This window comes from Grammomys surdaster, unplaced genomic scaffold (assembly GCF_004785775.1).
Source record: "Grammomys surdaster isolate TR1022 unplaced genomic scaffold, NIH_TR_1.0 240, whole genome shotgun sequence".
Lineage (NCBI taxonomy): Eukaryota > Metazoa > Chordata > Mammalia > Rodentia > Muridae > Grammomys > Grammomys surdaster.
Genome location: NW_021604685.1, coordinates 587,962 through 602,866, shown reverse-complemented (window position 1 = coordinate 602,866; position 14,905 = coordinate 587,962). Strand labels below are relative to the sequence as shown.

The 14,905-nt window shown below is 37.0% G+C and overlaps 1 pseudogene; it reads right to left on the bottom strand.

Annotated features, from left to right (window-relative positions):
* Positions 1–5,986: 5,986 nt before the first annotated feature.
* LOC114626825 lies at positions 5,987–6,347 on the bottom strand (annotated as a pseudogene).
* Between the last annotated feature and the right edge of the window lie 8,558 nt (positions 6,348–14,905).

Below are 14,905 nucleotides of genomic sequence, written 5' to 3'. Positions count from 1 at the left end.
GAGGTGGTTCTACCACTTGGCTTATTCTTGAAGTAGGTTTGCTGGTCCCTTCAATTTTGATAACAGGAAAGTTCATTTAGGGGAAGAGTGATAACAAAGCACTCTGCCCTTCTGACCTTCCTGGCCCCAGGAAAGACAGAGCATTTCCCACTTCTAGTCAAGGACAAGTTCAGCCTGGTTCTTTTTGAGGTCAAACTGCCTTACTAGTTTCTTTGTCTCTTGTTCTCATCACTTTTATTGGGGAAAATGATTCTGTCTAACTTGGAGATTTCATGAAATATTATTTAAAATTGTAAATTTAAAAAAGGACTCATAGAAAGATAAAAATGAAGTATTAAGTAATGGAGAGAAAGTAATTACATATAAGAATATATTTAATTAAAACATTAAAAATAAATTATAAAAATTTATTAAAACTTTATTGTAAAGAACTTCCAAATAAATAACATCACACAATGGTATTAGCTAGACCCCAAGTCTATACATTACAGTGAACTTTTATATGATGAGGCTAGCCATCTTGAAGCTGTCAATCTTCACATTGGATTTATATTTACAATAAATTATGTTTTTATGCACTTATCCTGAAAATAACATTTTAAGGCAAAGGATTGTGTATGAAATTATGAATGAAGATAGAACAAAATTATTGGTTTAAACAAATTTTTAAAAAATTCATAAAGTAGTAGCCTGGAAACTTCATATCTCAGAGTATTCTGGGAAAATAATAATGATAATAACAATAATAATAATTCCACAAAATATCCACGCTCCAAAAATTGCCTCTAGATTTAACATTTTAATTTTGTTTTTCTCCAGGCACATCTCTGTTATTGAAAAACTTTACTAAAGACAATCTTTCTGTTGATAAGGTAAGATTCTCTTGAATCTATAGCTAATTCAGTAATTCTACTGCTTTTGTCATGAGAGCCTTTAAAATTAAAAATGATGCTCAGGGTAATTATTTGTCAGGTGATAAAATGCATGATTTGCTAACAGGAGCAATTCTCTTACAGTTTATGTTGGGCTGATTATACACTGAGATATAACTACTCAGGTAAAACACTTCTCTGTCCCTCCACAAAAAGAAGCTGGAACAATATCCTTAATTCCTGCAACACTATTAAGAAAAAGTGGGACATTAACTATATACATAATTCAGATATGCCTTCTCAGTTACCCATGCTCATGACACATATTATAAAGAGAGTAAAGGAAGATAATGCTACCACCACTGAAAAATGTATAAAAAGGAGATCTATTAAGTATTTTAGAGAAAAACTCCCAACACAATTTGATAGCAGTTATGCACTAAAAGGAACATCAATAAGGAGACTGAAGGCTCTCCTTCAAAACCATGGCCTGCTTCTCTTTATTTTCACTAATTATTATTGCACACACATATGAATTTGTATAAATATTACTAATTATTATTGTATGCATATATTAATATGTATATATTCCTAAATATTATCTGCTTAGTCCATATAGTGCTACCTACTTTTGTTTTCTGGGCTATTTGGCACTGGCCAACCAGTTGGTGTTATCTTCTCCTGTTTTCAGCTTCCCTCGGTTGCTTATAGTTACAATGTTCCTTGGTATCATCCTTGCTTAGCTTGCTGTTAGGCAGCTGCATTGGTTAGACTTCATGGATATACCTTCTGATATTACTGGCAACATAATCTCACGGCAATCTCACTTATCTTTTGGGTCTTAAAATCATTCTGGCCCTTCTTTCACAGTGTTCCCTAAGCCATAGGGTGCCGGAGCATTTTTCCAGAGTATTTTGCAAATGTATCCATTGGACTGGGCTCAACAACTCTGTATTATGATTGGTGTGGCTTTCTGAGGTGATTGCCATCTGTTGCAAAGAGAAGTTTTCTTAGTGAGGGATAGGATGGAGACTACAGATTATGGAGCCTAGCATAACTGTCCTCAGAGAGGCTTCACACAATAGCTGACCGAAACATGGGAGGCAGAGAGAAGAAGGGATGTGGGTGGGAATGGGGAGAGGGAGGGAAAAAGGAGACAGGATCAGGTAAGAGGGCAGGGGTAACAGGAGAGAGGCTCAGAGAGCCAGGAGAATGAGTGGAAATATGCAGATGCCAGGGGCGTGTGTGAAGGGGAACCTCTGGAAAGTCCTAGAGACCAGGGATGGGGGATGCCTGACAGTGGGGAGATGGAACCCAAAGAAGTCAGACAGGACCCCCAGTGGAGGGATGGAGACACCAGCCTACCTACAAATCTTTCCATGCAAAATTGTTACTGTCTAAAAGAAATGCAGGAAGAAAACTGAAGGAATGGACAACCAGTGACTGGCCCAACCTGAGATACATCCCATGGGCAGGCACCAATCCCTGTCACTATTACTGATGCCATGTTGTGCCTGTTGACAGGAGCCCAGAATGACTGTCCTCTGGGAGGCTCTACCAGCAGCTGACTGAGACAGACGCAGACACTCACAGCCAAGCATTAGAGTGAGGTAGGGGACCCCAATGGAAGAGTTAGGGAAAGGACTAAGGGAGCTGAAGGGGAGGACCACCCCATAGGAAGAACAGCAGTGTCAACTAGCCCAGACTCCTGGAAGCTCCCACAGACTGAGCCACCAACCAGGCAGCATGCACGGGCTAGTCTGAGGCTATGTATGCTACATATGTAGCAGAGGGCTGCCTTGTCTGGCCTCAGTGGAAGAGGATGCACCTAATCCTATAGAGACTTGATGCCCCAGGGTGGAGAAATTCCAAGAGGGTTATGGTGGGAAGAACTCAGGGAGGGGGAAACAGGAGAGGAGAGGCAATATTTGGGTTGTAAATAAAAAAATTATCTAATAAAAATAAATAAATAAATAAATAAATAAATTGTTATGTGTGATTAATATAGATGTGTTATTGTTCAAAGAGGTGAAAACAAGTGATTGTGTGCTGAGCTAAATAGATGATATATCTACATTACCCACCAGCCTCCCTAGACACAGGAAACATTATAGAAAAGAAGCAGAAGATGACGAGTTACTCAAAATGCTGTCCTATGAACATGACATGTCTTTTGTACACATGAACTCCTGGCATATGTGTTGACCTACACAAAGATCTGCACAAGATCAAGCTAGTTAAAAACACCAGTGGGGATCAGAGAGAGGTTCCTAAGGGCTTCCATCTCTGTCTGAGGAGCTGTTTTAGGCAGTTTTGCCTCCCAAGCAAAGGAGAGTAACCTTTCTTTACAAATGTGGACACTGGTAGCTTCTTTATGGACCAGTGGATGACTGCAAGCATGTGCGAAAGCACATATAGACAGCACTAATTGGATTCAAAGGGTTAAAAATTAACAAGGAAGTCATGGAGTTGCAGAGAAGGTATGATGGATATCATTGATAGATTGGAGGAGTGTGGGGTGGATATGATCAAGATACATTGTATACATGTAAGACATGTTTAAAGAACAAGTAAAAATAAAATTTAAAAAATAGAATAATAAATAGTAACAAATTATTAAATATTTTAAACTTTAAAAGACTACAGATAACTGTACTTTTTTTCATTTTGATTGATACATAATTACTGGACATTTTATGCAGTATAGTGGGATATATACATATATAAAATTTATACATATAAAAATGTATACATTTATAAGTTATCCAGATCAGATCATGGTTATTTACATTTCATTAACAAATTCCTCAATTGATTGCTGTATTGAGATAAAATGAGAGCTATTTTGTGTTATTATATAGTTTTCTTTTAAAATTACTTTTATTTATTTTTATTTTAAAAAATTCTTTTATTTTTGAGATTTTAATATAATTATATCATCTCTCCTTCCCTTTCATCCCTCCAAACCCTCTCATATATTTCCTCACTTTCAAATTCATGACCTCTTTTTCATTAATTGTTGCTCCATGTGCGTTCCTATATGTCTTTATGTGTATGTGTCTCTGTGTGTGCATTCTTAAATATATAAATACAACCTCCTCATTCTTTATAATGTTACTTGTATGTATATGTTTTTAGGGCTGACTATTAGGTATTGCATAGCTATTTCTGTGCTCTTTCCTAGGTAAGCCTATTTCTTCTGCTCGCAGCATCTGTATTTATTTGTATAGGATTGAAGCAGGTCTATCGGTGTCCTCCTTGTTCAGGTCATGTTTAGACACTCATGCTGGTGAGACTTTATGGCTGTGGTTACTGACATTGTTAGAAGCCAGATGAGGACTCTCCCTCATCTGTCTGTCAGCTAGGATCCCAGTGATCATGACACCTACCTACCTGTGACTTTTCTGCATGGCTTCCTCACAGAATGGCACCAGGATTCCTAGAAAGCTATGTCACTTCATATGACCAAGCCTTCAAAGTCACATGCTGCCACTTCCTGCCATAGCCAGAGGTTCACCCCAGTTGAAGTAGAAGACAGACCCACTTCTCAATGAGGAAAATGTCAATGTCATGTTTAAATGAGAAAATATGGGAGAGTAGATTTCAATGTAGCCTTCAAAAATAAAATAAAAATAAAACCGGCAAAAAAAAAAAAAGTCAGGCAATCTCCCAGTGAACGGCTTGATCCTCTGATTTTCACAATGTTTCTTCTCTCTTTTCTGCAATGTTCTCTGAACCTTAAGTGAAGGAGTTTTATTGTAGATGTATGGGCTCTACAACTCTGCATTTTGATCAGTTGTGGTTTTATATTGTGGTCTCCATCTGTTGGAAAGATGAGTTTCCTTAATGAGGGGTAAAAACTATAATCATCTGTAGGGGTGAGGGAAAATGATTATAGATTGCTGTTAGAGATTATGCTGTTTTAGTAGATTAGTGGTTGTTAATTCTTCTCCAATAACTGGCATTGGTAGTTACTTAAGGTTCCAGACCCTTCTTGTTGAACAGGTCTTAAGTCCAATTAGAAAGCTGTTAGTTACTATCAAGTTAAGCATGCCACTGTTGTACTCTTAGGATTACAATGCTAGACTGGTTATTTATGTGGTTTGTAGGTATCATAGCTGGGTAAGTTGATTGCATCCCTCCTTTGGAAGCTTGGTTGGCACCTTCTAGTACCAGGAAAGTTAGTCCTTAAGAAGAAAACATTCAGGTTAGTTTCAAATGAGGGAAAACTGGTTTATAAAGTATCTAGTGTCTTCAGAAATAGGGAGTTTCCTTCAACCTCTGGAGGACAAACAAGGGAAATACCAACAGCCTTCCTGTAATATCTTGGGAGGAGTCTCTTGGACAACCCTGACCAACAACTCAGACAAAGACTTCTATCAAGTGTTAGGGATTTTGACTTGTGTATGTTGAACGATACTTGCATTTCATGGATAAAGGCAACTTAGTCATTTTCAATAATATTTTGATGTATGCATGTATTCTGATTGTAAATATTTTATTGACTATGTTGAATCTGTGTTCATCATGGATTTTTGCCTGTAGGTTTCTTCTTTTGTTGCTTTGTTTTTACCTGGCTTTTGAGATTTGGAGTGTTCCCTGTGCCCTGAACCTTCACCCTGCCCATCAATACCCGGTTCTGAAAGATATCTGCATTCCCCCTGAACACCCACACTCCAGTGTCATTCCCTTCCCCACGTCCTGCCTTTCTGTGTTTATAACCCCTGTGTGAATGAATTATGATTTGAGAAAAAATAAATTATTTTAAAAAAAAAGGTTAAAAAGGATTGGCTTTAGATCTTTCCATATATGGTAGAATTCCTCTATGAATCCATCTGGACATGAACTTTTTTTGGAAGGTTATTTATTACTATTTCTTTTGTTTTTGCTTTTTAAATTGCTTTATTAACTTCAAATTATGAAAAAGATATTTTTCTAAAATGGGTTAAATTGCCATGTTGATAGGAATGTTTAGAATTAAATGCAACAATTAAACAATGTTTATGTAGAAACTGTTAAGTGGAAACACCAAAAGTTTACAGAAAAAATACCCCACTAGATACAAGCCTGTAAAACAGTAGCCATTTTATGAGCCCAGAAAAAAATCTTAGATTTCAAGGTATGAGGCAAAAGTCGTAATGATTGTCAGGTTCCGGTGTTCGGAAACGCCTGTAAGGCCTCGTCTGCTGCTCCTTACTCTTTCTCTTGACTTCCGTCCCCTACACTACAAATCTCCCAACATCCTCTCCCCCTTCATTGTGATCAACATGTCTATTAGGAATGGCCCACAGAAAGTTAGGCACAAGTCGCCTGACTTTCCTTCTGACATTTCCCCCAGGCTTCTTGTTTTCAACCTCTTCCAGATGGTGGGATTCTTCTTCACTTGGTTTGGAGGCCTTCTCACCTTTTTTGTCTTTTTTGTCTTTCTCCACAGTGAGATCCAGTATGACTTGTTTGACTTTGGACGCCATTACTCCTGGGCCTATCCTTGCCTTCTCCTCTTGCTAGCGATGCTCACCACCAGGTGCGCCACCAAGCTCTTCCTCCTCCTGCTGCTGCTTTCCACGCTGCCTTGGCCCTCGCGCTCTGCGCCACCAGGAACAGGTGCCTCGGTTAGGGATGGCGGGCTGGAGAGAGTGAGCGAGGGCAGGTCCGAGACCCAGCGAGGGGTGTTTATTACTATTTCAAATGTTAATTTGTTATGTGTTTATTTAGATTATTGACGTCTTGGTTTAAGTTTGAATGGTTTGGCCAAAACTAGAAATTCATCCATTTCCTTTAGTACAGATTTCTAAAGCATTGTCCTGAGTTTCTTTGGTGTCCATTGCAATCTTTTCCTGCTCATTCCTGATTCTGTTAATTTCAGTTCTCTCTTTAGGTTAGTTAGGACAAGGGTCTATCAATCTTATTTTCTCAAAGAACCAGTTCTCAGATTCATTGCTTTTTTGTGCTGCTTTCTTTGTTTATGTTTTATTAATTTCTGTTCTGATTTTCATTAGTTCTTTCCATGAACTATATTTGGATTTGACTTGTTCTTGTTTTTCCAATTTTTAATTTGAATTATTAAGTTGTTTTTATTTAATATTAATATTCACTTTATATCCTGCTCACTGCTCCTCTCCAGGTCACCCCTCCCACAATTTTCTCAATCCCCCTCCCTTTCTCCTCTGAGTGGGTGGGGACCCCATGGGTATCTCCCTGCCCTGTCATATTCAGTCTCTGCAAGGCTAGGCACATCCTCTCCCACTGAGGACAGACAAGACAGCCCAGGTAGAAGACCATAGCCCACATACAGGCAACAGCTTTTGGGATCGCTCCCATTCCAGTTGTTTGGGTCCCACATGAAGACCAAGCTGCATATCTGCTACATATGTTTGGGGAGGCCTAGGTCCAGTCTGTGTATCTTGTTTTTAATGTAGGTCCTTAGAGTACAAATTTTTTTCACGAGGCTGCTTTCAACATGTCCCAGAGATTTTGTTGTGTTGTGTTTTCATTTTCACCTAGTTCTGGGAATTGTTTTTATTCATTCTTGATTTCATTTTGGTCCATCCTTCATTCAGTAATGAGTTGTAACATCTTCATGAGTTCGAATATTTACTAGAGATTGGTTTTGTTTTTTAATTTTGAGGGTTTTTTTTTCATTGTAGCCATAGGACACACAGATTTATTTTAGTCTTTAAAAAAAAACTTGTTATCTGTGCTTTTTATTTTCATATATTTTAAAATAATGAGTCAGTGAAATGTCATAGAATATATTTGGTTCTATTTGAACCTACAGTGTTCCCTGGACCCACCATAGATTCTTCCCAGAAGACATCAGTAAAGCTATTCTATTCTGCCTCTAGTCATAGGGGTTTAGAAGGAGTAACCACTAGAAAGGATTTTTTAATTAATATTTTGTTAATACTTTTCTTTCTTATTTATTTATTTTTACTCATTCACTTTACATCCCACTCACTGCCTTCCTCCCTGTTACCCCTTCCCACAGTCCTTTCCTCATTCCCCATCTCCCATCTCCTTCTCCTCTGAGTGTGTGGTCACCCACGCTCCCAGGCCAGACAAGGCAGCCCAGATAGAAGACCATATCCCACAGACAGGCAACAGCTTTTGAGATAGCCCCACTCCAGTTTTTCAGGACCCACATGAAGACCAAACTGCATAGCTGCTGCATATATGCGGTGGGTGGGGGGAAGGCTAGGTCCAGCCAGTGTATGTTCTTTGGTTGGTGGTTCAAACTCTGAGAGCCCCACGGGTGCAGATAGTTGACTCTGCTGGTTTTCCTCCTGTGGAGTACTTATACCCTTTGGAACCCTCAATCCATCCCCCTATTCTTTCATATTTCAGTATTTTTGAATTTGTAATGATTTATTTTGTATCCTAAGATGTGGTCTGCTATAGAGAAGCTTCTGTGTACTGCTGAGTAAAATATGTATTCTTTGGTGCTATTATTTCTTCAGATGACCTGTTCATTGGGAAAAGTGAGGTATTGAAATCCCTCCTATTATTGTGTTGGTGTCGATCTGTATCTTTAAGTCTTGTAGTATTCATATTTTTTATAAAACTGAATATACTGGTGTTTGGTACGTATATGTTTAGGATAGTGATATCTTCTTGGTTAACTGTTCCATGGACTAAAATGAACTGTCCCTCTTTATCTCTTCTGATTAGCTTTAATTTGAAGTCTATTTTTGTCAGATATTAGGATCATGATGTCCAGCTTTCTGTTTCCTTGTCCCATTTGAATTTTTGTCCATCATTTTACTGTAAGGTGGTACCTATCATTAAAGCTTATTTTCTTTCAGGAAACAGATAGTTGAGTTTTGTTTCTTAATCAGTTCACCCTATCTGTTTCTTTGAATGAATAAATGAGGCCATTAATATTTGAAGTTATTATTGAAATATGTGTGACACCTGTGATCATCATGTTGTTGATTTTTTGGTGGCGTTTGTGGTCTCATTAGTACTTTGGGTTTTAGTAATTATGGTTTCACATTACTTTTTTTCTATTGGATATTTCATTTATTTACAATACAGATGCTATCCCCTTTTCCCATTTCCCCTCCCTAGAACCCTCTATCCCATCCCCCCTCCTCCGTTTTGCTTTTATACCATTTTAATTACATGCATGTATTAAGGTCAGTTCTAGGTTGAGGGTCTAGCAATACGATATATACAAATAGTCAAAGAACAAGCAAGACAATAAACACAAATAGTCAAAGAAAAAGCAAGGCATTAAACCCAGTTATGTGAACACTCCTGTGATCACTGTTTCTAAGTGCTTATCAGGATGACCACAGTATCTGAGCCTACTTCTCTGTCTTAGCCCAAAGTCATTTTCATATCTGAAGCCTACTTCCTTGTTCTAGCCTAAAATTTAGATTCCTGTCTGAAGTTATTTCTTTGTTCTAGCCTAATATTTACATTCCTGCCTGAGATTACTTCTTTGTTGTAGTCTATTTAGATTCCTACCTGAAATTACTTCTTTGTTCTAGCCTAATGTCAGATTCCTGCCTGAAGCCTACTTCCTTGTCCTTGGCCAATGTCAGATTCCTGCCAAGCAGCCCATTTCTTTTCACAGTCTCTTTGTTGTGCTTACTTCTCCCTTCAGCTTAGAATATTGCTATTCTATAAGACTTGGTACTTTTGAAGAATGTAGAATCTCAGTTCTAAGGTTCCGAATTTCTAAAAAGCAGAAAGATGAAGTTACTGCTGAGGCCTTTGGGTTACATCTTGGGCAACACTTATTTAAATTGTCTCTCTGTCATAAGATGACATTTTCCACCTATACATACGTCAATAGGTATACTTGCATTGTGTTTTATTTCTTTAAATAATGATTTTTAAAATTACTTTAGAATTATTTATATTACATTATGCCTTTCCTGTCCTAAAATAATATTATAATTCAATCTTTTTAGAACTCTTCTATTAAATAAATAATATATATATAAGATATATAAACTATTTACTATAGGATTAAACATTCCTATGTAAAGACAGTTGTAGCTTATTGTAGAAGATGTGATGCGCAATAATTCAGTCTTAAATCAATCATTAGCCAAAGTTGTACACAGACTTTATTTATAACAAGTCATAAATAGATGGCTCATAAGTGTGGCATAGTATAATAATCAAGATTCCCAAATTTAGGGCTAGTTTAATAATTTGAATATTTACTACCTTTTAAACATCAAATGAGTTATTTAACTTCTTGGTTTAACTTGCATCCCACTTAAAATAATGACAATAATACCTTGAATTATTATGAAGTTAATGAATATAAAATGTTTTAAACACATATAGCGGATATAATTGTGAAATAAATATGCATAAGAAGTATCTTAGCAACTTTGTTTGACCTTATCCTTCTTCCTTGGCTATGATGAATTGCACTCTAAAAGAGGAGTCTGGAGAGGTGTTTCTAGCTGACTGATGCTAATGGTCTGTCTGTGTGACCTTGCACAAATGATTCTTCCCTCCGAGACTGTTTCCTCATCTGTAAAATGAAGTGATTGGATGATATAATTAGGAAGTACTCTTTTACTTCTAACATTTTAGAAACTAATTTTGTAGTACTGTGCTGTGAGCCTATTTCCTATATACCTTCATTTATAGACTATTTACATGTTTCCAGATTTGTTGCTGCCAGACATTTATTTCAAACCCTGGGTGCTGATTCTGGAAGGAAGAACTTGACTTATTTGTTTTGTTATGTTAAAGGAGACATATTCACCTAATTTATCAGATTGATGAACTTCTTCCTAGCCTTCTTCCATCATTTCTAAGTTTCTTTCAAATTTGTTACTGTTGCCTGCTTGGCCCTTGATCTTGATGATCATTGGTTTACTACCCACACTCACATAGCTCATGTTGACTGGTAGAGTTTTGGGTCTCTTGATAGTTGATATATTGCTTCTTATATTAAGAGGTTTTATTAAGTTTCTATCCTTGAGAATTATATATGAATATAAACATATATAATATATAAATATATGTGAATGATATGTTCTGATTACTGTCTCCTTCCATCTTCTCTTATCTCTTTTCCATTCCGATTATGCCCTCCTCTTTACCAGTTCCTTTCCCAAATCTATGACTTTTGGATCTATTTAATAATCCATTTAGTTTAATCAGGGCCATCTATGGAACCACTGGATTGATACTACCCATTGGAATCTAGAAGAATCAACAGTAGGTAGTAGTAGTAGTAGTTCAAGGCACTGACTCACCTTCTCCATATATCTACCAGTAGAAAATAGTTCAGTGGTAAGTAGAAATGGGATTTTCATTTGTTTGCTTTGCCTCTCCAAAACCTCTTAGGGGAGAAAGTTTTTGACAAAATACTTAATCTAGAAAATTTCTTCTTGGTGCCACCAAGATGGGATAGCAGGTAAAGGCACTTGCTCTGAATCCTGATGATCTGAGTTTCAGTCTTGAGACTCACATAGTCTAAGCAGAGAATGAACTCTGCAGTTGTCCTCTGAGCTCTGTGTAAGTGCCACAGCTGATAGATCTACACACACACACACACACACACACACACACACACAAAGAAGGAAAATGTTTCTTAATATTGGGTATAATAATCCACATGTAATACCTTACCACTTAGGAGGCTGAGATAGAAGGCTTCTGATTTCCAGTACAGGCTGGATTACATAAGGAAACCCTGTACCAAAAAAGAAAAGGAAAATATTTCTTCTTGAAATATATGTGTGATGCCTGAATCTGCCTGGCTTTGCGGATATGATCGAAAATTTCATAGAAGATATCTCCAAATGAATAAAGAACTTAGACTTCACAAGGAGTGAAACGAAATGACTGCTGACATAGAACAGGAAGTCAAAAGTATTGAAAGAACACATCCAGGCTCCATTATTGTAGAAGACACTAGCGACATGGATAAAAGGATAATTTCAAAGTCTAGCCTCCCCAAATCACGGTTCTAGGTATATTTTCTTTTACCACTTCCATTTCTGTGCTTCTCTCCCCGCCTCAGCTTTAACATGAAGAGTAATCTTCCTACCTTTTTTGCTTTATTGTATCACCAGAGGATAATTTCTAATTTCTATTTAAATCCTAAGTCCAGATTTAGAGTTGTTAGAATTGCAAGAGAAAGAAAGATGTATCTATAACTGTCTTTTATGATCCAAAAGTGACCTCAGATAAAAAAAATTCACTTCTCAGAATTTGGATTTCTTCATTCTCAAACTTGAATGATTATCCATTCAAAAACTTTTATGTGGATTAACTAGCTAATATGGACCACAATGCAATTAATAGGCATATTTACCAATTACTAAGCATTTAGATAGGTAATTTGGTAGAAAAGGAAGTTTTGTTGTCCCCTGTAAAAACTTTCTGTGACTTTCAAACTCCATCAGAGTATACTTGTACTCATTTCTTCTGATCTGATCTACTAAAGCCATTGATTTTATACCTCAAAAGAAAAAAGGAGTAGAAAGATGCTCAATTGTTAACAGCACTTGCTGCTCCCACAGAGAACACAGGCTTAGTGCCCAGCACCCACATTGCTTCTTATAGCTTCTCTGTGATTTGAGTCCTAGGGAATTCAATGCCCTCTTCCTTCCTCTGAGGGCACCAGGCATACATATGGCACATATATACATATATGCAAGCAAAACATTTACACACATAAAATCAAAATGAATTAACTCAGAGAGGGAGGGAGATGAGACAGATAAAAATTTCCTAATGGTGATTTGCTTTCTACTGGTTTAGCATTGTTATGCTTTAAGCTTGGGAGAACCCCCATGGTATTTTATTGAAGGATGATTGTTGACTACAGATGTGACTATACTTTTGGTAATAACCATGGTCATTACTGAGAGTCAGGTAGACTGATAGTGGTAGAGCTGTGCCATTATTCTGCTTCTTTTCTGTTTTGTGGATTGTATTCCATCACATTTCCACTAGGGAGAAGTTGCTCATCACTAGTAGGAGCTGTCCTCAGGTTGTGCAGTGTAATAATACCAGTATTTTGAAAGTTGAATACATTGATACATTTTACTATGTTCTTAGTAGATAGCTAACAGATATTTCCTTCTAGTGTTGTCTGTTGTCTATAACTTTTATGATTTTCCCACTGTCACTATCCCTACCATCAATAAGTTCCTCTCTAGAAGATAAAGGGACTGTATCTCAACAGTTCACAATTCCTACTTCTTTCAGCCTTCTCATTCTCAAGTCCTCACTCCTGGGCAGTAATCCACTGTGTCTTGAGTCCTTTTGTTTTCTATGATCATAAGTTTCCTTCCATTTTATTATCTTCATTCCTCAAAATAATTGATCAGTTTATTGATACTTTATTGGCAGAGCTACTTGTCATCCCACTTATTACTTTACAAGACTCTGATAGGGTTCCTCATTGGAACCGTTGGTCCATAAAGGTCAAGGGATCAGAGTGAGGACTGCATGTTGCTTCTTGTGAAGGAAGAAAGCAGAACTAATAAAAAGAGGGAAAATGGCTGCTAATGTTTTTCAATATCATCAGCCAAAATCTTTTTTTTTTTTGCCTGACAAGAACAATGCAAAAAAAAAACATTGTTAATGTGTAACATGTTCCAATGAGCGATACAATTAGGACACATGCAAACTCAGTTAAATAACTTTCCTTAAGCCATGCTCTCCTAGCATATGAAACCGGAAACTTCTGTTCGGTCTACTATTCAACACCTTTGTTACAGCATGCCAGACAGAAAACTCTCACTTGATGTTGATGTCACCAAAATAAAAATATTTATAAAAGAAGCACTTAAAGCAATAAATCAGCTTGTTCTTGTTCCTTCTATAAATCTAAAACCACAGACAGATGTCTTTTTCTTGATTTGTTTGGTAAATGTTCCTCTTTTTGAGAGAAAGTAATTTTTGTTTCTATTATTTGGTGATATTTAAGTTTCATTTGTTGCTTTGCTTCTGTATCTGACTTCTTTAGCATACCTGAAGATCTTTATGCTTTTTCTTATAACCCCACATCCTCACAAAACATGACATAAAGGGTGGCCTCCTCTACTTCCTCCTCTTTCTCCTCTTCCTCATTCTTCTCTTTCTCCTTCTTCTTTTCCTCCTCCTTCTCCTTTTCTTCCTCCTCTTTCTCCTTCTATTATCTGTTGTCAAGTGTTAGGGAATATTTATGTTGTATTGTCAAGCCTGTGATGTTAGACTATTTCATCTTTGGAATGATTCGCCCTGCTATCCCTTGAGGGATTTAAGAAAATGTATCTACTTTCTTTCTTATGAAACAGAATCTCTAGCCCCCTGGCTCTGATATCTCTGTGTTGCAGAGGAAGAACTTAAAGTTCTGATCCTAGCGTTAGGAGTATCGGTTTGTATCACCATGGCCAGTTTTATATAGTGCTGGGGACTGGACCCAGGGCCTATTGCACACTAATCAAACATGCCACAAATGGATCTACTTCCCAAGTCCCTATGTCTGTCTTTTTAGAATAAGTAACACCTAAAATGTGATCCTCTTTACCACCGTACTAGTATATAAAGACACTATAGATATTCCTCCTTATAACTCATTATATGATCTGTGAAAGAGCAAATTATATTTTCCTCTATCTTCAACTGCACCTGTGTATTTTTTATTTAAACCTATTAATTGGGATTTATCATCTTTATTGTAAGTGATTGCTAACTATAGCCACTTTCTAAGAAATGAAGTAAATGTAAAAATAATAGGGAGCATATTATCTTTGGATATATAGTACTTACCTTCCTGAAATAATAATTCCCAAATCTGTTTTCTTGGGGAAAATGTTTGGGAGTTTGAAATTCAGAAGTAAAACAAAACAAAACACTCCAAAGCCTTTGTTCTCCTACCTCTGCAAAGAGACCATGTAAATTAAGTAAAATTGTCTAATAAGAATTAAAGTCAGCAGTAGAATACTTGGGTGTAACTCCAACCCTGCCACCCTGGCACTCAGAGCTTTATGACTTAAAGCAAACCATTAAACTTCTTTTAACTTCTGTAGCTGTGGCGGCACTTTTATAAGGGTAACACAGGG